Genomic DNA, 22771 nt, shown 5'->3' with positions numbered 1-22771 from the left:
ATGTATTTAATTACAGTAGGAGAAAATAACAATGCCATGAGTTTGGTGCAATGCTGGTAAGTCTCTATGCTTTGATTATGGCATCAGTGTATGAAAATAGTGGCCGGGGCAGGTTTGGAACTGAACATTCAAGAGGGAAATTTGAATACTTTATTTTTTACTAACAGGAGACCGAAGAGTTTAGTTCCAATAGATCTCCTTTATCAGTTTGTTATATATGTGGTACTTATTTCCAAAAAGGATTTGAGATGGCGGAAGGAAGGATCTAAGTCAATAATCAAGAACAAACATGATTCTAAATTGTGTTTTTTTCCCCTATTCCCTACTGATGACATTTTAATAGAGACATATAGTTGAGGTACTGTAATTAAATTGGTCTTTATTTACTATGCAGGAGAAATATAATCCTGTCCTCTCTTAGTTGCATGTAGCATAAGCAGAGTATATTGTAAAGGGGGTGAGTTTGGGCAGGAAGATCATAGCATGTTAGAGAAAATTTTTTAAAAAATTCAGGACTGCTTTCAGCTGTAGTTAACAGAAAGCCACTAGCAGAGGTTTAAACCATAAGCCGTTTATTATTGCACAGTTCAGAGAGTTCAGAGGTAGGTGGTCTCTGTTGGTTTAGCTGCTCCGCAGTGTGCTCAAGGCCCCAGCTTTGCTCTGGTCTTTGACTCTGCCATCTTTTTGCGTGTTCATTATTGCCACCAGGTAACAAAATGGCTGCCTCACTTTAGACATCACATCCCTTTTCAAGGCAAGAAAGAAAGGGAACCAAGCAAGCAATCCCTCCTGTGCTTGCCTGACAGAGAACACAGTCTTTCCCGGAGGCATCCATCCTATTTTCTCTGAAGTCTCATATGCTTGAACTATTTTACAAGACTGCCCCTAGTTCTAGGAGAGGCTGGGGAACTGTGTATGGCTAAGGGAAATGGCATAGTTGGGGTAGTGTGCATCATGTATCATTTCCTAGGCTTTGACACGTTGCATGCTGCCCAGGAAGAACTGGGATTCTGTTAGCAAGTTAGAAGGGAAGCAATGTCTGTTGGGTAGCTTTGTGTCTGTCACAAATATGCAGAAAGGAAAGCCCAAAGGATACTAAGTAACTTGCTAAAACAACTTTCTTTTAGTCTAGAGAGTGTTTTGAGTGTTCCTCCTCAAATGAGGCCATATCTATTTTCTTGTTTTAGTGGAAGGTTATACAGACCTATATCTGTTAGTTCTAGAGCTAATTTAAACACCGTTAGGTCTCAGTCTTAGCGTGACATAAGAATATTGTATTAGATAATCGCAGATATAATCTCCAGTTCTAAAATTCCTGTCTCCTTTTTTTCCCTGTCTTGACCACTCCACATTTATTATCTTTTCTCAATCAAAAAAGTGAACAGGATTAGAGAGAAGATACAAAAACGTATGGTGTTTCCTAGTCCTCTTGATAGCTGCGTAGGATCTTTAATAAAGATCTTGATGGCAGGGCACCTGGGTGGTTCAGTCTGACTCGAATGTCCGACTTTGGCTCAGGCTGTGTATCTCACGGTCCGTGGGTTCAAGCCCTGCTTTAATAAACAGTAAAAAAAAAAAAAAAAAAAATTAAAAAAGATCTTGATGGCACAGAAGGTTAAAGTTAAAATGGGGTTTTGACTTTTGGGCAGTTACTTAACACTACTACTGCCTCAAGTTTCTGCTGAAAATGAAAACTAAATATTTTTATTTTAATAGAGGAATATGTATATACATGTGTGTAGTCTATAATCAAAACACCCTGGGTACAGTGTTCTGAGAAATTGCCCTTTGTCCCAACAGGAGGCATTTTATCTTACTTTATTTTTATTTTTTAATTTTTATTTATTTATTTAACATTTTTTTTAATGTTTATTTTTGAGAGAGAGAGGGAGACACAGAATCTGAAGCAGACTCCAGGCTCTAAGCTGTCAGCATAGATAGAGCCTGACATGGGCCTCAAACTCACAGACCTCTAGATCACGACTTGAGCTGAAGTCAGCTACTTAATGGACTGAGTCACCCAGGCGCCCCCAACAGGAGGCATTTTAAACTCTATTGTTAAAAACCTGGTAGAACATCCCCTTTTGCTTGTTGGGCATTTGTTCTTATTTGTTAATACTGTTCACACTGCATATTTGCTTTAGATAAAATTAAAGGACAACCAAAGGAAAGTGATCTCCTTCATGCATTATGGCAACTAAATTTTACTTGATGAGGCAGAAACTTTGAGGTTTTGAGTGCCTTAAAAAGGGATTCTACTTGTGTTTCAGCAAGAGCAGTGATCTGCTTTCTCATATAAAATCCTGTCAAGTTTATATGAATTTGGATATACAGTGAGTTGAAAATCATATTCCCACCTCTAGCAAATTGCAGAGCAATTACACTTGCTTATAAAAGAGGCTGTTAAAATGTTAAGATAAAAAGTTTTAATCTTCTATCCAACAAAACTCTTATGGAACGATCCCACTGCATTTTATTTGTGGTTTATCAGTATTGGGAGACCCTGGAGATTAACATTGTTAACTGTGGCATTTAGAGGACCAAAAGGCACCTGCACTTTTGGGTGTATTTTTCAGAATAAAATGGATGTATGTATAACAATTTAACAGCTGCTTAAAACAGCTTAGGGGTAGCTTAGGGGCATTTAATTTTGTTACCACAGAATATCCAAATATCAGAAACTTTTTCTTCTACAGAAAGCCTCTTAAGTATGTAATTAAAGCAATTGTTTTCATTTTTCCTTATGTGAATGACTAAGAGCCTTGTTAATGTAAATATTCAGGAAGCTTGATTTTATAACCAACAATAAAAATCTTGTACAGCGGAAAACCCCATCTCTTGTCCGCAGTCCAACTGAAAGACAAACTCAGGCGTTTTTTTCCTGGCAGATGAATGACCCTTGTGGAAGGATCTTAGATGCTGTCAGTGGCTATCTCATTACATAATGTAATTAATGAGATGTTAGTTTAAAGAGAGTATTTTGGGGGGGGGGGAGGGGGGGAATTTCCAAGTACAAAATGTAGGCAATGTGGTATTCACTTGCCAGGAAAAAGTAGTTTTATACAAGTTTTTAGTAAAAGTTATTGTGAAATCATTGGAGATTTTTATTATGGAAATGACCTTAATTCATTCATTAAAATAAGCACTTTGGCTTCTGAGTCTGGTAGGCTTTTTTTTCTGGACAAAAGATCCATTCTTTTTGCCAGTGGTCATCAATATGTCATTGTTATCAGCACAAACAAGTATTTACTGAGTGACTTCTAAGAGTGAGGTATTAGAAGGGATGCAAAGAAGTATAGCATGTACTTGGTCATCAAGGAGTTTATACTTGTCACCATCTCTTTATTTTCTACTTTTCATGATTTAAACAAATCACCATAAAAGACTCCTTACTCTTTTCCCCAGGGGTTCTTCAACTAGGGGTCCAGCACACTCTATTTTCCTAGGCTGAGGGATAAAGTCACAATTAGAAGTGGAGGCCAGTCAACTTGAGGTCCTCTCCTGGCCGTTTCCCCTTCCTTCCTATGATTGCAGACTTGCCGTGTTTGCTCTCAGAGGATTGTGCTAGGCGGCTGCTTCTATAGGGTAGCTGGGGAGAAGGAAGACAGGGTCCTGCAGCAGTTCTTGGCTCCTTTCAGAATATGGAAGGTTGTGTGTGGAGGGGTGGGAGGGCCGCCTGGGTGGCTCCGTCAGTTAAGCGTGTGATTTCGGCTCAGGTTCATGATCTCATGGTTTGTGAGTTTGAGCCCCACATGGGGCTCTGTGCCGACAGCTCAGAGCCTGGAGCCTGCTTCAGGTTCTGTGTCTACCTCTCTGTCTCTTCCTCCCTTGCTCGCGTGTGTGCTCTCTCTCTCTCTCAAAAATAAACATTAAAAAACAGAATGAAAGGTTGGGAAGGACACAGCAAGAAAAAGTAAGAGATCTGTTGTCATGTTTTCCTTTTCTTTCTTAGTAAAAACAACATAAAATTTGCCATCTCAACTAGTAGTGTTAAGTACGTTCCCATTGTTGTAAAACATACGTTTAGTATGTTGTAAATTTTTTCACCTTGCAAATCTGAAAACTCTGTACCCAGTAAACAACAAATCCATTTTTCCCTTCCCCTAACCCCTGCCTGGTAACCTCCATTCTCCATTCTGTTTATGTGATTTTGACTATTTTAGATACCTGATGTAGGTGGAATCCTATAGTATTTGTCTTTTCATGACTTGTTATTTTTACTTAGCATAATGTCTTCAAGGTTCATCCATGTTATAGCATGTGACAGGATTTCCTTTTAAAAGCTGATTATCGTATTATCATTTCATGTATAACCATGTTTTGTTTATTCATCTGTTGACGGACATTTGAGTTGCTTTCAGTTATGAATAATGCTGCTATGAACATGGGTATACAAATACCTCTTAGAGACCATGCTTTCAGTTCTATTAGATATATATCTAGGAGTTGAATAGCTGCATCATTTGGTAGTTCTGTTAATTTTTTGAGGAACTACCATGCTGTTTTGCATAATGTTCACACCGTTTGATAACTCCATCAACAGTGCACAGTGGTTCTAAATTCTTCACATCCTGGCCAACACTTGCTATTTTCTGTTTTGTTTTGTTTTTTTGAGAATAGCTATTCTCATAGGTGTGAGGTGATAGTTCATTGTAGTTTTGATTTGCATTTCTCTGATGATGCTGAGTGATGATGATGAACATGTTTTCCTATATTCGTTGGCCATTTGTGTATCCTCTTTGGAGAAATTTTTAAGCCCCTTGCCCATTTTTTAATTGGGTTACTTGATTTTTTTTCTTTGTAAGATGCCATTTTCTTTTTAAAATGTGAATTGGCAACTTAGAACTACTCAGAACAGGTGTGATACCGCAGGGATACAAAAGCGGAATGAGTGGAATATAGGAACTGGGGAGTAGCCTCCCCCATCTCTAGCCATTACCAACCAGTACAGCTTGCTTAGTTGAGGGCTTTGTATTCCAAAAAGGATTTGAGGTCTCAGGGTCATTCTCCTACTCTTCTCTTCTTCCTTGTTACTTACAAAACCATGGGGGTAGACAAGATGATAACCGAGGTGTTAAAAATTCTTAGGTTTTGAGAGTTACTGCCTTTTACCAACTGACCTCTAGCAGGTAAAATTTCCTTCAAACCTCAGTAACACTGACCCCTAGACTAAGAAATCTTTGTTAATGGCTAATAAGAAGCACTCCACAAAAGCTTTGTCAGATCTTTGTTTTTTTAACTTTTAATTTGACTTATTTTGTTCTTCATACTGTAGTATCACCCTCAAATCCTGAGACTAAAGATTAGTTCTTTACTGCTATATACAAGTCCTTCAGTGTGTATGTTGTACTTTGCCCTGAAGATATACAGCAGTTGTTGTTTTTTAAAAACCTGCTCACAGTCATGAGGAAATAGAAGTCAAAGTTCATTTGGCAGTGTATTTGTTGTTGTTTTAAATTCATAGCGCAAACAGAACAGCCAGTCTAAATTCAGTGAATTTTTATTTTGGTAAAACTAGCTATTTTTTGTGTGTGTGTTAAATGCCATCTTTAAAGAAGTATTACCCAGCTGATTATTTATTCTCTGTGGCTTTCATAGTGATATTGTGGTAGTAATTAAAAGAAGTCATCTGATTGTGGTGGTTGAGGTTGAGTCATCTGCTATAATATGCTTAGAATTACTTTTAGATTTCAAGTACTTGATATTTTTAATTCTTTGCATCTTATTGATACTATTTGGTAGATAACCAATCTTAAGGGAGTTCATCTTAGTTATATGCAGTTATATGTTACCACCATATGGTGCTGTGACTTAAAATGCTGTAATATTAACATCACTCTATGAAGTAATAAGAGAAACAAATAAAATCCAGTAAACTGAATAGAATGGGTAAGGAATACGCATGGTGACCCAGAAAGAGACTGGAATTCGTAGTGCTTGCAGTAGAGTTCAAGATATCCAGTCCAGTATTGCCTTTGTGTTTGGCTGTCCATGACATCTACATTGCTTTCTGGTATGTTGCCAGGTCTTGATGGAACATTACCCATCCCTTCTTTTGCCAAAATACTGAACAGAGCTGAGTGTGTGAACAGGGGAGGTAAGGCAGGAGTCTAAGGTAACTTCAGAGAGCTACATTGTGGGAAGCTGCCAGAATGTTCAGAGCCACGTAGGTCATTCTTAACCTAGATTATATAGAACTCAAGAATTTGAAAATGCATTTGATAACATTATGACAATTTCATTGCAAAAGATTATCTAGATCCTGTGGGGCTTCTCATCACTATCTCTCTGATTATGATTGGTTGTTTAGTTGTGAAACAACACAACCACCAGAAAACAGGTAAAGTGAAAAGATAAAACTAACTCATGGCTGGTAATTAGTAGGCCAGAATTCATTAATGTCATCATTATCAAAAAGGTGTGGAATTATCATTATCAAGAGGGTAGAAGATTTCCCTTTCAAATGATAGAATTTCATAAATTTATAATCTATAAAACTATCAGATATTTTCATTATTTATCCAGTTATTTATGTCGCATGGGAAATACAGCATTTTTATACTATAGTTCCGTTTCTGGTTTCTGAAAGTGTATAATGTTACTCTTATTACAGCATCAATATCATTTGTAATGGAAATTATTTTCCCTTTTAGATGCTTCAGAATCCACGTTTAAAAAAATTTTTTTTTTAACATTTATTCATTTTTTTTGAGAGACAGAGTGAGTGGGGGAGGGGCAGAGAGAGAGGGAGACACAGAATCTGAAGCAAGCTCCGGGCTCTGAACTGACCACACAGAGCTCGATGCGGGGCTTGAACTCATGGACCGTGAGATCATGAGCTGACAGCACAAGGCCTGTTTGGGATTCTCTCTCTCCCAGGGCTCAATCTCACAACTGCCAGATCACGACTCGAACTGACATCAGGAGTGGGATGCTTAACCAGCTGAGCCCCCCAAGCGCCTTAATAATAAGTAAGCTTTTTCTAATTAAATATGGACTATGTATGTAAACATTTTGATAGTATTAAGAAATCATTATAATTCACATTAACTATAAAAAAGTAGAAAAATCCTATGACTATCTCAGTAGATTCAGATGAAGCATTTATTAAATGATACAAAGCTCTTAGCAAAGAAAAATAGGGCTTAACTAAATATGATACTAAGTTCTGGTGAGGATGGAGAGCATACAGAATTTTCATGTGTTGCTGGTGGGAGTGCAAAATGGTACCACTGTTTTGGAAAACAGTTTGGCAGTGTCTTTTAAAGATAAGTGTGTGCTTCCCATATGACTCATCAGCCCTACTCCTAGGTATTTACTTCAAAATGAAGACTTATGTTCACACAAAAACTTGTATTCAAATGGCTGTGAGCTTTATGTGTGATCACCAAAAAACTAGAAAGGACTGAAATGTCCTACAACTGGTGAATGAATATACAAAGTGTGGTACATCCCTACAAAGTATTGATGTATGCAACAATGTAGATGAACCTTAAAGGCATTATATTGAGTGAAAGACGTGACTCTTGAAAAGTTATGCATGGTATGATTCAATTTAAGTCATATTCTAAAAAGGCAAAACTGTAGATATGGAGAACAGGTGAGTGGTTGCCAGGGTTTGAGGGTAGGGGAAGGTATTGATTACAAAGGAGTGGCATGGGGGAATTTAGGGTCAAGACTCCTAGAACTGTATACCAGAAAATATGAATTTTACTTTATGTAAATTAAAAATAATACTTTGTTAACAGTAAATTCAGTAATATTCCTAGGTACCAGGTTAATATACAAAATAGGTATTTCTGTATAACAAAATGAAATTTTGAGAAAGATGACATTTCTAATATCAAAAAATTCAGGTACTGGGGCACCTGGGTGGCTCAGTTGGTTAAGCATCTGACTTTGGCTCAGGTTATGATCTCCTGCTTCGTGAGTTTGAGCCCCACATTGGGCTTTCTGCTGTCAGCACAGAGCTTGCTTTGGATCCTCTGTCTCCCTCTCTCTCTGCCCCTCTCCTGCTTGTTTTCTCTCTTCCTCTTTCTCTCTCTCACAAAAATATTAAAAAAAAATTCAGATACCTAGGACTAAATAAATCTAATAAAACATGTCCTCTAAAACCATTACACATCTGATTCTAAAATTTATATGGAAACATAAACAGCAAGAATAGCCAAGGTAATTGAAGAGAAGCAAAATTGCAGGATTAAACAGACCCATAAAAGTGTGTGTATGCAATATATATAATTATATATATTATGTACATCTATACATACAAAACTTATTATTAAGGTGGCATTATACAGCAATGTAGAAAGAAAAGTCTTTTAAATAAATGATCCTGGGTCAATTGCATATCCTATCCATATCAGAAAAAAACTAGTTTTGACCCCTACTCACATCACACATAAAATAAATTCCAGGTTGGGGCACCTGAGTGACTCGGTTGAGCATCTGACTCTTGTTTTCGGCTCAGGTCATGATCTCAGGTTTGTGGGATTGAGCCCTGAGTCGGGTTCTGTGTAACAGCACAGAGCTTGCTTGGGATTTTCCCTCTCTCTCTGCCCCACCCCGATACGTGCTCTCTCTCTCTCTCTCAAAATAAATAAATAAACATTAGAAGTAAATAAATATGGGGTGCCTTCATGGCTCCGTTGGCTGAATGTCCAACTTGGGCTCAGGTCATGATCTCGTGGTTCATGAGTTCAAGCCCTGCGTCAGGCTCACTGTCAGTGCAGAGCCCGCTTGGGATCCTCTGCCCCCCTCTCTTTCTGCCTCTCCCCATTAAACAATCAATCAGTCAGTCAATCAGTAAATTCCAGGTCAATGGTAGATCTAACTGTGGAAGGTTGAAAAAAGTTTCTTAGAGGTGCCCAACGTATTAATTATCAAAGAATGCTGAACAGAATCACAGTAAATTACCACTACACACTGAACAGAATAGCTGAAATTTAAGAGCAAACAAATACAACAACAAAAAACTTGAAAGCAGCAAGTGTCAGGAAAGATTCAGAGCAACTAGTACTCTCAAACACTGATGGTAGAATTGTAAATTTGTAAAGCTTCTTTGGAAATTTTTTCATATTAGGTTAAAGCTCTTCCTACTTGTCATACCTGTGATCCAGCAAATCTACCCGTAAGTGTATATCCAACAGAAATGTGTGCTTATGTTCACCAAAAGTCATGTCCAAGGATGTTCATAGCACAATTCATAACAACTGTAAACTGAAAACAACCTATATGGCCTCTCAGTAGAAGAGTGAAAAAATATCCTGTCATCTATTCAGCGAAATACTTATAGCAGTGAACAGGAAAATCTTGGTATTTACAAAAACATGAGCTCAAATATAACGTTGAAGAAAAGAGTTCTAAAATAGGCAAAACCAATTTGTGATATAAGAAGTCAGGATAGGGGCGCCTGGGTGGCGCAGTCGGTTAAGCGTCCGACTTCAGCCAGGTCACGATCTCGCGGTCCGTGAGTTCGAGCCCCGCGTCGGGCTCTGGGCTGATGGCTCAGAGCCTGGAGCCTGTTTCCGATTCTGTGTCTCCCTCTCTCTCTGCCCCTCCCCCGTTCATGCTCTGTCTCTCTCTGTCCCAAAAATAAATAAACGTTGAAAAAAAAATTTAAAAAAAAATAATAAAAAATAAAAAAAAAGTCAGGATAGCAGTGACCTTTAGGGAAGGAGATTAATTGATGGGTTAGTGTATGAGGCCAACTTCTGGAGTGTTCTATTCCTTGATCAGGATGGTAGTTACATGGGTATGCTAACTTTGTAAGAGCTCTTTGGCTATATATTCATATTTTTATGCTTTTGGTATACATGTTGTATTTGTATTTTTAAAAGTTTATTAAAAGATATTTTGAGTTAACTAGGAGAGAATGGCATCCAGATTGTATTAGTTTCTTTTTTCACTGGGAAAGTTTGTATTATCAAGTGTTGTAAGAGAGAAAATTATTTCTATCTACAAATAGCTTCATAAATACATATAGAGAATGGTTTTAAATTCTTTCCTAACTAGGGGCGCCTGGGTGGCGCAGTCGGTTAAGCGTCCGACTTCAGCCAGGTCACGATCTCGCGGTCCGTGAGTTCGAGCCCCGCGTCGGGCTCTGGGCTGATGGCTCGGAGCCTGGAGCCTGTTTCCGATTCTGTGTCTCCCTCTCTCTCTGCCCCTCCCCCGTTCATGCTCTGTCTCTCTCTGTCCCAGAAATAAATAAACGTTGAAAAAAAAAAAAATTCTTTCCTAACTAAAACAAGACATGCCTGAGCTTCTTAGGTTTTTTTTTTTTTTTTTTTAATTTTTTTTTTCAACGTTTTTTATTTATTTTTGGGACAGAGAGAGACAGAGCATGAACGGGGGAGGGGCAGAGAGAGAGGGAGACACAGAATCGGAAACAGGCTCCAGGCTCTGAGCCATCAGCCCAGAGCCCGACGCGGGGCTCGAACTCCCGGACCGCGAGATCGTGACCTGGCTGATGTCGGACGCTTAACCGACTGCGCCACCCAGGCGCCCCTAGCTTCTTAGGTTTTAATTGCTTTTATTGCTGGGGAGAAACCCATTCTTCCTCTATCCATGTTTTTTTGTTGATTTTTTTTCTTCACAAAACAATAGGTTTTTGAAGTAAGTCATAGAGATGAAAAAGTACAGCATAGGGAATGTAGTCAATGATATTGTAATAATGTTGTATGGTGACAGATAGTGACTACACTTATTGTGGCAAGTACTGAGAAATATACAGAATTGTCAAATCATTATGTTGTATACCTGAAACTAATAAAACATTGTCAACTATAGTTTAATTAAAACAAATGAACTTAGATAAATTTTTGGAAACCATTCTACATCAATACATATAGATATTTTTCCATAGGGAATAATACTACACTGATATGATAGTATATTTAACCCATTTGTTGTTTGCTGACATTGAGATTGTTTGTTTCTGACTTTTTATAATTATAAACCTGTTTTTTCAGTGAACTATATTTCACATGTAATGTACTTGGGCAAATACTTATGGGACAAATTATTGGAAGTAGAATTTGTGTATCTTAGAGTATGTATATTTTAAGCTTTTTGTTTGGAAATAATTTTAAACTTACAGAAAAGAAAAAAATCAGTTATTAACAGTTTGCTCCCTTTGCTTTATCATCTGTTCTCTCTTCACATATATACATAATACATTTTCCATTTGGGAAGAATTTGGACACATCATGGCCATTTATCCACAAGCACATCAGTGGGTTTCCAGAGAACAAAGGTGTCCTCCTACCCACAGTAGAGCTGTCCACCTAGTAAGCCTAACATTGATTTAATACCCCCATCCAGTCGATCCTTTGTATTCTGGGTCATGTCAGTTGATCCAATAAGATTCTTCACAGCAGTTTTTCCCTCTAGTACAGGACCCGGTTGAAGATCAGATACTGCATTTACTTGTCATGTATATTTTTAGTTTCCTTTCATTTGCTATAGTATCTTGGCCTTTCTTTGTCTTTCTCTTTTTGATGACAACTTTATTGGGATATAATTCACATACCATAAAATTTACCCTTTAAAAATGTTCAGATCTAATTTACAACTATAAAATTCTTCCTTTTATTTATTTTTTTTTTATTTTTTTTTTTTTAAATTTTTTTTTCAACGTTTATTTATTTTTGGGACAGAGAGAGACAGAGCATGAACGGGGGAGGGGCAGAGAGAGAGGGAGACACAGAATCGGAAACAGGCTCCAGGCTCTGAGCCATCAGCCCAGAGCCCGACGCGGGGCTCGAACTCCCGGACCGCGAGATCGTGACCTGGCTGAAGTCGGACGCTTAACCGACTGCGCCACCCAGGCGCCCCTAAAATTCTTCCTTTTAAAGTAGAAGAAAAGTCAGTGTTTTTTAGTATTCCCACAGAACTATGCAACCATCACAACTATCTAACTCCAAAACATTTTTATCACCCCTCCCCCCCAACCCTGTATACATTAACAGTCACTTCCCATCACCCCCATCCCACCATCCCAGGTAGCCTCTGGCAACCACTTATCTACTTTCTGTCTTTATAAATTTGCCTCTTCTGGGAATTTCATATATTCATAGTCATATAATATGTAGCCTTTTGTGTCTGGCTTTTTTTTTTTTCTTTGTTTTCAAAACTTACCCATGTCGTAGCAGGTATCAGTATTCATTCATTTTTATGGCTGAATAATATTCTATTGTGTGGATATATACTACATTTTGCATATCTATTAGTTGCATAGCCTTTCGTCCTATAAATGCTGCTATGAACATTCTTGAACAAGTTTTTGTACATGTTTTAATTACTCTTTTCTGATCTAGGCTTTGTATGTCGGTATAGCAGCCAGCAGAACTTTCTTAGTCATGGTTTCCTTTAGGGTTTGTAGTGGATCATGACTAGTCAGAGAAACAACTGTTAGGAAGACATGGACCAGGCAGGGCAGTTTTGTTATTTTGAAGTGGTCTGTTGACCAAAAATCTTGAGGACCTTAAAGTGTAGGCAGCTAACTTTTGTCTACAACTATTCTAGGTTGTCCAGCTCCTGAGAGCTTATACTTTTTGCCTACCTTACTGGACCTCCCAGTAAAATGGACCAGTTTTAATAATTAGTTCCTCTTTTATTTTTCCTGCTTACACTCTTTGGAAAATACTGACGGGCAGAAATGTCTGTATAATCTTGTCAGATGTAATTGTCAGAGTTGTAAAGCCATACTTCCCTTTTATGCTTCTTTTTATGTTTATATTTGTGTTGGGGGAGGTGACAGTGTACCTGAAGGAAGGGGAACTGTCTTCCCCCTCCCTCTTTCCCTCCACTAAGTCAGTGTGTTGAGAATCTGCAAACTGGCCTCCTCCTGAAGATAAATCTGTGTTAAGTGTTTCCGGGCAGGAAGCAGCCAGCCTCAGGGTTCAGCTGAGAAGTTGCCTCTAGAGTTTGTAGAAGAGTTTGCTGGCTAGTGATGTCCCCAGTCCCTCCAAATTTCTCTTGGCCAGAAGTTATTTGTGAATACAAGGAGATTGTGTAGCACCCTAAGGAGTTGGGGTAGGAGAGCATCCAGAGTAAATATAGGTTGATGAGATTTATCATCTCCTTGTTGCCTTTCAGACATCACCACTAAAAATTCTTTCTCTTCTCCCACTCTTGGAGCACTCATAGCCTTACAGGTATCTTGTTCACAAATTTTATTTCTGTGGTATTGTCTTAAATTGTATCCTCCAAAGATGCCTGAACAAAAAGATTTGCACGAAAGAGATGTTCAGAAACTGTTATGTAATGAATGAGTTACAGGTTAGATCCAGTACTCAAGGGGGACAGTCAAATGAGCATTTTCTAGCCTGGTGTTTCTTCTATTTGTTAATAAGGTATATTAGGAATAAAACCTTCTGATTCTGTTTGAGTGCTACCTTTTCTTTCCTTTAAAAAAATTTTTTTTGTAACTTTTTTTTTTTTTTTAGATTTATTTATTTATTTTGAGGGAGAGCAAACAGGAGAGGGGCAGAGAGAGACAGGGAGAGACAGAGAATCCCAAGCAGGCTGTCCACAGTCAGTGCAGAGCTCGACTCCTGGCTCGATCTCCCGAACCATGAGATCATGACCTGAGTGGAAACCAAGAGTCGGATGCTCAACCAACTGAACCACCCAGGCACCCCTCCTTTTTTTTTTTTTTTTTTTTGAAGTAACTACTGTCATAACTTTGAGAAGGGTGGGGATGTCCTTTATGTAATGTAACATAGATTGTTTGGCTGGAGGCCCAAATCTTGGTTTCCATCATCAGCTTATTAAATGAAGTTTTACAGGATTGGATCAGAGGGAAGTATTGCAAAAGATTGTATGCCCTGTGATTTGCCCTTAGTAATGGGAAATTCCTGGGTGGAGATATTTATTTAACTTGTGTTCATTCACAGGTGAACACTGAACTCTGTCTTGTCGCCTTTCAACTTTTAAAAATCTTTTCTTGATACACCTAGAAACCAGTGAAGAAGGATTGGAACCATAAACTGTTTTATTAAGGCAGAATGTGTTCTGTGCCCTAGCATATCCTTGTGGACTTCTGTTGGGTATTATAAATGAACCATGGTCTTTCATTAGTATTGGAATTCTAGAAACTGTGACATTGAGAATTTTATCTGTTACCTGATGATATGTTCAGAACCCAAGACTTCCAGCAGATATTATAACACATACACTTTGAAGATAGGTGAGATGAATTTCAGTATTATGTATGTTACTCATTTTCTCCACTTCTTTCTTAAAAATTTTCTTAAACGTTTATTTTATTTTTGAGAGAGAGAGAGAGCACACACAAGCAGGGGAGGGGCAGAGAGAGAGGGAGACACAGAATCGGAAGCAGGCTCCAGGCTCTGAGGTGTCATCACAGAGCCCGACACAGGGCTTGAACTCACAAACTGCAAGATCATGACCTGAGTTCAAGTTGGCGCTTAACTGACTGAGCCTCCCAGGGGCCCCTTTTCTTTTCTCCTTTTTTTTTTTTTAATGTTTATTTAGTTTTGGGAGAGAGAGAACACAAGTTGGGGAGGGACAGAGAGAGGGAATCACAGAATCCGAAGCAGGCTCCAGGCTCTGAGCTATCAGCACAGAGCCCGATATGGGGCTTGAACTCATGGAGTGCAAGATCATGACCTGAGCTGAAGTCACTCAACCGACTGAGCCACCCAGGTGCCCCTCTTTTCTCCTTCTTAAACTCTACCTTCCAGATGGTCTCTCTTTTGTGGCCCTTCCTTGGGAGGCCTTAGGGAATCAACCTCCAGGGGCGCCTGGGTGGCTCAGTTGATTGAGTGTCCAACTCTAGATATGGAGCTCAGGTGGTGTGGAGCCTGCTTGGGATTCTCTCTGCCACTCCTCCCTCAAAATGGATAAACTAAAAAAAACAAAAACAAAAAACCTACCTCTACCTGTTTGTGTAAAAAATACTGATGCCTGGATCCTACTCCCCAGAGGTTCTGGTTTATTGAGGTAATCAGGATATTTAAGAGTTCCCCAGGTGATTTTAATCAGCAGCCAAGGTTCAGAATTACTGCCTTAGCCAAAATACTCCTCCATTAATCCTGTGTTGAGTTAACTCCCTTTGTAGCAAGTGTTAGAATTTATAAAGTACTATTTTTTTTTTTTTTTTTTGCATACTTACTGTGTTCTCACAGTGACCCAGTGAAGCAGACAAGCTTCTCCTTTCAGGGTTCCTTATTTTTCATGAATGTTCTGTGGAGGCTTGTCTCATCATTTTGTTCTCTACTTCCTACATGGCTATTTCTTTTTTCTTTTTCTTTTCTTTTCTTTTTTTTAAAGATTTTACTTTGAAGTAATCTACACCCAATGTGGGGTGCTAACCCACAGCCTTTGGATCAAGAGTCACAATTGCTCCTCACATGGCTTTTTATCTGCAGTTTCATGGCAGGCTGGCATTTTGGTGAGGCGGCCTCTCCTCACAGCCACACATGTCAGGTGTTTAAAAGGGTGTATTATTTCTCATCTTCTGAAACCTATTGCTTTCTGTACTTTTGAGGAGCCTTTTAAAATTTGCAAAATGGTAAGTCTGTAGGGCTTCGGAAAGCAGTGTTCTTTGGGAGCTCTATTTTCTCTTCCACCACTAACGCATTGTGTGACTTTGGGCAAGTACTTAACATTTTGTAAGAGAGAAATTAACCCATCAGAAGGTCTGCACTAGGAATGGAATGGAATTCCTACTTCAACTGTGAGATTTGAATTGTCTCAGGCTGACATCCCATTCCTCCCATTATTGGCCATTCCCATCGCCATTATTTTCAGTTCAAACACAGCTTTTGTACCTTTTGTCCTCCAGGTGAGAGAGAGATTGAAAATCAGTAGGTCTTGACAACTGATTGAATGTGAACATTGAGAGAACCAAATATATCTTTGGGTCAGTGTGTTTTTAAACTTGCCTAATTGGAAGAACCTCCTGGGGCATTTGTTAAACGTCACAGTCTCTACTTGAGACCCCAAGTATCATTCTCCAGGGTGGGGCCTGAGTGATCATTTTATCTCCTATATGTATTTTTTTTTTCCAACTTTTTTTTTTTTTTTATTTATTTTTGGGACAGAGAGAGACAGAGCATGAATGGGGGAGGGGCAGAGAGAGAGGGAGACACAGAATCGGAAACAGGCTCCAGGCTCTGAGCCATCAGCCCAGAGCCCGACGCGGGGCCCGAACCCACGGACCGCGAGATCGTGACCTGGCTGAAGTCGGACACTTAACCGATGCGCCACCCAGGCGCCCCTCCTATATGTATTTTTAATGTTTGTTTTATTTTTGAGAGAGAGAGTGCTAGCAAGGAAGGGGAAAGAGAGAGACAGAGAGCGAAAAGACAGAGAAAAAAAAAGAAACAAAGAAAAAAGAAAAAACGAAAAAAAGCGAGATTCAAAAAGAGGAAAACTCCCCCTACCCCCCCTCCCCTCCCCCCCAACCCCTCCCCTCTCTCCCCCTCCCCCTCTCTCTCCCTCCCCCCCTCTCCCCCCCTCTCACCTCCCCTCCCCTCTCTCCCCCTCCCCTCTCTCCCCCTCTCCCCCCCCCCTCTCTCCCCCTCCCCCTCCCCCTCTCCCAAGAGGCTCTGAGCTGTCAGCACAGACGTGGGGCTCAAACTCACGAACCATGAGATCATGACCTGAGCTGAAGTCGACGCTTAACCACCTAAGCCACTCACGTGCCCCCATTTTACCATATTTTTAAATCAAGTTCCTTAAGTGATCCTTGTAATTAGACAAAACTGAGAACCTGCTGTATAGGAAATTGAATGTAGTAGGTGGTCAATAAATGCACCTATATCTATTCCACTAATCCATTTAATAGTTCTTTCTACAGTTTTACATTTTAGCCAAGGTCCACAACCCCAGAATTCCAAAAAGCAAACACTATTTGCAACAGAAAAAAATTGACCATTTATTGCATTGTGGTTAGAGGGCCTTTTAGTCTCTGATACTTAGTGTTTTATGATGCTTACCTATGTTGGTAGCAAATGGTGATAGATTTCTTTTGTACCTATTTGAGAATCTGTGCAGTGAGGTAAAACAGCGCAGCCTTGTAAGCATTATTGTTGGAGTCTATGCCATGATTTCCATTTTATATGAGATGGTGAAACTAGATATTTTGGTATTTAAGTCATTGAATTCTTAATAGACAATACTGTGGTTTGCTTTATACTAAATTTCACTTGTGGCAAACTTATTTTATTTGTAATGATCGTGCTTTCAGTTTTAATTTTGAATATGTGGTCTTTGGTACTGCAGGTTATTTATTTATTTTTTAATTTTTTTTTTAATTTTTTTTTTCAACGTTTATTTATTTTTGGGACAGAGAGAGACAGAGCATGGACGGGGGAGGGGCAGAGAGAGAGGGAGACACAGAATCGGAAACAGGCTCCAGGCTCTGAGCCGTCAGCCCAGAGCCTGACGCGGGGCTCGAACTCATGGACCGCGAGATCGTGACCTGGCTGAAGTCGGACGCTTAACTGACTGCGCCACCCAGGCGCCCCTATTTATTTATTTTTAAATATAAAAAAGATATTTATTTTAAGGTATACTGGTCTGGCAGGCCTGAATCTGTAGGACAATGTTAAAGCAAAATTTAGTGCTATCAAAAAGTTTGAAATCTTTATGTCTACAAACCTGAAAATTGTTTACTTAAGTTTTATACAACTTCTAGCTTCTTTTTCTTCTAGAGAAAGAAGAAATAATCCTAATAATAATTCATAATTATTATAATTAATAATGCTAATAATAATTCATTATAGGTCAATCTGGTATCAATCTGGTGACATCTCAATATCTGTTGCACTAAATTGATTGTAACAGTTCTTAATTTTTTTTTGATCATTTCATACTGTCATTTCCTGTGATTTAATTTAGGTTTGATGTTAAACAAAGATTGCAGACTGTCAGTGCAGTTTTGCCCTGGGCAAGCTCTGAGGTAGTATTCTTTTTTTTTTTTAATTTACATCCAAATTAGCATATAGTGCAACAGTGATTTCAGGAGTAGATTCCTTAGTGCCCCTTACCCATTTAGCCCATCCCCCCTCCCACAACCCCTCCCATAACCTTCAGTTTGTTCTCCATATTTATGAGTCTCTTCTGTTTTGTCCCCCTCCCTGTTTTTATATTATTTTTATTTCCCTTCCCTTATGTTCATCTGTTTTGTCTCTTAAAGTCCTCATATGAAAGAAGTCATATGATTTTTGTCTTTCTCTGACTAATTTCACTTAGCATATACCCTCCAGTTCCATCCACGTAGTTGCAAATGGCAAGATTTCATTCTTTTTGATTGCCAAGTAATACTTCATTGTACATACATACCACATCTTTCTTATCTATCCATTCATCCACCGATGGACATTTGGGCTCTTCCCATACTTTGGCTATTGTTGATAGTGCATGTGTCTCTTTGAAACAGCACACCTGTATCCCGTGGATAAATGCCTAGTAGTGCAATTATTGGGTTGTAGGGTAGTTCTATTTTTAGTTTTTTGAGGAACCTCCGTACTGTTTTCCAGAGTGGCTGCGCCAGCTTGCATTCCCATGCAGGTTACTTTTAGAAAAGGAATATTGGTCTGTGCTAAAACTATATATATTTATATTGCTTGTCTGGAATACATATGAATGCTTTGCACCTTGAAGCAGGGCTGTCGTAGGGATATGTAATTAAATTTTTAAAAATCTAGGGGTGCCTGGGTGGCTCAGTCGGTTGAGCGTCCGACTTCAGCTCAGGTCATGATCTCACACTCTGTGAGTTCGAGCCCCGCATCGGGCTCTGTGCTGACAGCTCAGAGCCTAGAGCCTGCTTCGGATTCTGTGTCTCTCTCTCTCTCTCTCTCTCTCTCTCTCTCTCTCTGACCTTCCCCCGTTCGTGCTCTGTCTCTATCTCAAAAATAAATAAAAACTAAAAAAAAAAAAAAAAAATTAAAAAAAAAGTAATATAAAAATCTATTTTTTTCACATTACTAGGTCACTGTTGGATGAATCCCATGATTCTGTATTAAAACTTATCTTGATTAATGATTCATGTAAAATAATTTTTACTGTCTTCCTCTGAATAGCATGAGCATAATGATTTGTGACTCGTTAAAATATACATACTTTAGTTTTTTGTCATAGAAGATATGTATCTTGTATATACATATATACGTGTTTGTGTGCATAGTACATATATATAAGTGTATATATATAATGGAAATGTTAGAAATTACTGAAAAATAGGTAGGAGGTAGTCACCCATCATGCCAACATTCTGCATTCCCTTCTCTTTACATTCTGCTTTATTTATTGTGGCCTTTTAATTTTTTTTTTTTTAAAGTTTATTTATTTTGAGAGAGAGAGAGAGAGAGAGGGGGAGAGAGAATTCCAAGCAGGCTCCACACTTAGCAGGGAGCCTGAAACGAGGCTTGATCCCACAACCACAAGATCATAACGTGAGCTGAAATCAAGAGTGGGACACTTACCTGACTAAGCCCCCCAGGTGCCCCTATTTTGGCCTTTTAATATGACTAATTCTTCTGTTTATAAACAGTTACCTGGCTAGTAAGACTTAAACTTGTACCTGTTGCTCATTTTGCTTGATACTGGTTCATCTGAAGCAGGGACAGAATACAGTAACTGAGCTATTTCTGAAATTTTTTTGGTAGAATAATTTAATACTGTAGTCTAAATAGCCGTTTTCCCAGGCACCTTCAATCAGGAAGTCAGTTATTTAATAAGGATATGTTTTGTGTCAGGTGTACTGCCCTGGATCTAGACCATCACTAGTTCCTTGGCCCTTTGCTTTCCTGTCAGATTTTGTAGTCACCATTCTAGGCAGAGCCCATCCTTCGACAACTAAAACTTTGTGGGTTGCAACTAGTCTCCTTGCTTTCATCTTCTCTTAATTTCAATCCATAGGAAGTTACCAGTGAAATGCATCTAGCAGTGTGCTCATGTTCTTTTCATAAAGTTCACAGTGACTTAGATGGTTTTTAGACTTTCAGGACACTGCACCAGCTGACTTCTTTCCCTTCGCCAACTTATTTTGTTATTCACTGTTATAATCTGTGTTCTAGCTGGGAAAATCTGCACACAATTTATCCCTTTACCTTTGTTAATGTGTTTTCTTCATGTAGATTTTTCTTCCCTCTTCTCTGGCAGTTTATGTCCCTGTTTTCCTTCAAAAGCCTAAGACACTTTCTTCTTTTTGACTTGTCGTACCCCTGCTAGCATATTATCTTTTTACATTTGTCCAAATACCCCTTTTCAACTAATTAATATCAGGGACCTTCCATCCATTCTGTTTTTTTCCCCACAGTGCCTCATATTGTTTTAGAAACCTACCAATACAGACACAGGTATTTGTCAGAGTGGGAAATTGAGACTTTGGTAGAAAGATATTCCCTGCTTCCCTGCTGCGTGTGGCATGCCTGAACCTGACCGACGTCACACCAGAATTTAGTGCCATCCAAAAGATGACAGAATCACCTCTTTAAAAAAAACAACAAAACAGCAAATAGGAATAATATCCTTTTAAACTTGCATTGTTCAGCAGGTGTTTATAGGAAATCTTGTTTTTGGACTTACTTTTTTCTGTGGATTATAATCCATTACTATTTTGCTTTTCAAATTATTTGGGAAATCCTTTTTAAAAACAATTTTTTTAATGTTTACTTATTTTTGAGAGAGACAGAATGCAAGTGGGTTGGGGCAGAGAGAGAGGGAGACACAGAATCCGAAGCAGGCTCCAGGCTCTGAGCTGTTAGCACAGAGCCCTACTCGGGGCTTGAACTCAAGAGCTGTGAGATCATGACCTGAGCCGAAGTCGCAGGTTCAACCTGAGCCACCCAGGCACCCCTGGGAAATCCTTTTTTAAAAAGGAGCCGATAGAGTGAACTGGGAGCTGAGATAAGGGAGCTGAGATGTAGTTATTTCATTTTCCACTCTGCCTCTTCTTCTCTTCGAAGGTCATCTGGATGGGCTTGTGCTCAACTGAGAAGAGAACGAATGGCTCCCCAAGGCTGCTGGTGGACGAGGAAGGGCAGGGCAGGGCAGTGACGCTGCTGGTGCAGGTGCCAGTCAGAACTTGCCAGTCAGACTCTTGGTGGAGACCACTTCGTCCCTATGTACAGAGCTTGCTCTCTGCTTTCAAAATCTGAACACTAGATTATAAGTAATTCAGATCTTGTTTGTTTTCTAAGCAGTCTAGTGTGAAAACAGAGAGAATTTGGGTCTTCCTTTGAGGTTTAGAGAGGGGTTTTACCTTTAGTGTCTAGATCATCAGAGCATTGGAGGGCTAGTGAAAACGTAAGATACTAAGTTAATCATCTCCACGCAGTATAACCATGTATGAAACACCAAACTGGAAAAAGTTCCTCTCTCTTCTCTGAAATAAAACTTTATTACAGTAACAAATAAAAGATTTTAAAGGTTGATAAAACACCCGAATCTGTGGATGACTGTTTCAAAGCAGTCTGTGATTTGTGATTACTACTTAGGATAGCAACCCTTATCAAGGGCCTTGGCATTCCCCACCCCCACTGCCCCCGAAAACAGAAAATGGATTCGTGAGAAGGGCTTAACCTGACAAAAGAAAATCATGAAGGGAGAAATGAAGAAGAAGGAGAGAGGAAGGAGATAGGGGAACAGCAAAGCCTCTAAGAACAAATAAGGGCAGAGAAACTGCAGGTAGGTTATGTGATGGAGCCAAATTATGAGGAAAGGATAGACTGAAAAGGACAGAATGGAAAAAGTAGCTCTGGGATGAGGACGGGGAAGATTCTGATTCTTCTCGTGGCTGCCCCACTTCCTTGCTGGTCTCCTTGCTGTCCTGTGGCAATGTGAGTCTTTCACCCAGGTCCTGGCCTTGTCACCCGCGTTGCCCTGTGGTACAGCTTCCTGATATCATCCCCGGGCCCCAGAGGGGGAAGTGTGAGGACAGTTGCAGTGACTTAAATTAGCATAGCCTGGGAGCCTGGAGTGAAGAGTGTTGCTGCTGCCACTGCCCCTTCTTTCTCTGCCCCTGGCCTCTCCCTTTATTTTTCACCTGGTAGAGTAACATGCCCCAGAGGGGACTCCTGGGTACCAAGGGACTGGCAGAGAAGTGGAAGGCTTTGTCTTGGAGCAAACCTTGGAAATACCCCACCACAAGAGAAATGATCGTGCTGTTTGTGGACCCATTGCCCAGGAGTTATCCATTTTAATTTGTGTGTTGTAGGATGTAAGCTGTAATTCTGTGACATGATTGCTTAAAGAGCAAATCGTTCCTGATACTCTGTCCTGTTAAAGCACCTTGTGAAGGCCTGAGGTGCATTGACCGTGATATCATATTCTTACTGAAATAGTCTTTAGACGTTAAGTGATCACAGGATTCCTCCTTTTACAGGTGAGGAAAAAAAAAAACAGGCTTGGGGATGCCAAGTGACTGTTGCTGTGACATTTTAGTGTCTTTGTAGAGGAGCTGAAATTAGGAACAAGGTCTCCTGAATCATCTCTGGAGACTTATCCTGGTCCACAGTTGTTGTTTTTGAAACCAATGCATCATAAGACCTTATTTGTTTCTAAATTCCTAGATTTGCTTTGGTGTCAAGGGGCAAAGAAAAGGAGTAGGCTTAGGATGGAGGTTGATTGGCACAGAAAGAAGCCTGTCGTGGGTTTTTTGTTTGTTTGTTTGTTTGTTTTTTGTTTTTTTTTTTTTTTTTGTGATTGTAGAGTTACGTAGCTCTGGCTTTTACTGTTAGTGGAGCTGAGCAAGGGGCCTGCAGCTACCCCTGGGCCTGGCTGGTGTCCCGTTTTT

The 22771-nt window shown here is 39.4% G+C and overlaps 1 protein-coding gene across 10 annotated transcripts in view; it reads left to right on the top strand.

Moving 5' to 3' along the window:
* Positions 1-22771, top strand: part of DUSP16 (dual specificity phosphatase 16) — a 90133-nt gene that overhangs the window by 11721 nt on the left and 55641 nt on the right. Inside the window, exon 1 of one of the 10 annotated variants that reach the window (XM_032593911.1) lies at positions 17845-17932. The exons of the other annotated variants lie outside the window; for them this stretch is intronic. The gene's annotated coding sequence lies outside the window, so the exon portion shown is untranslated. Of the gene's footprint in view, positions 1-17844; positions 17933-22771 lie in introns of those variants that run through there. 10 annotated transcript variants of the gene reach the window in all.

Source organism: Lynx canadensis, chromosome B4 (genome assembly GCF_007474595.2).
Source record: "Lynx canadensis isolate LIC74 chromosome B4, mLynCan4.pri.v2, whole genome shotgun sequence".
NCBI lineage: Eukaryota > Metazoa > Chordata > Mammalia > Carnivora > Felidae > Lynx > Lynx canadensis.
This window is presented reverse-complemented; position numbering and strand designations above follow the sequence as displayed.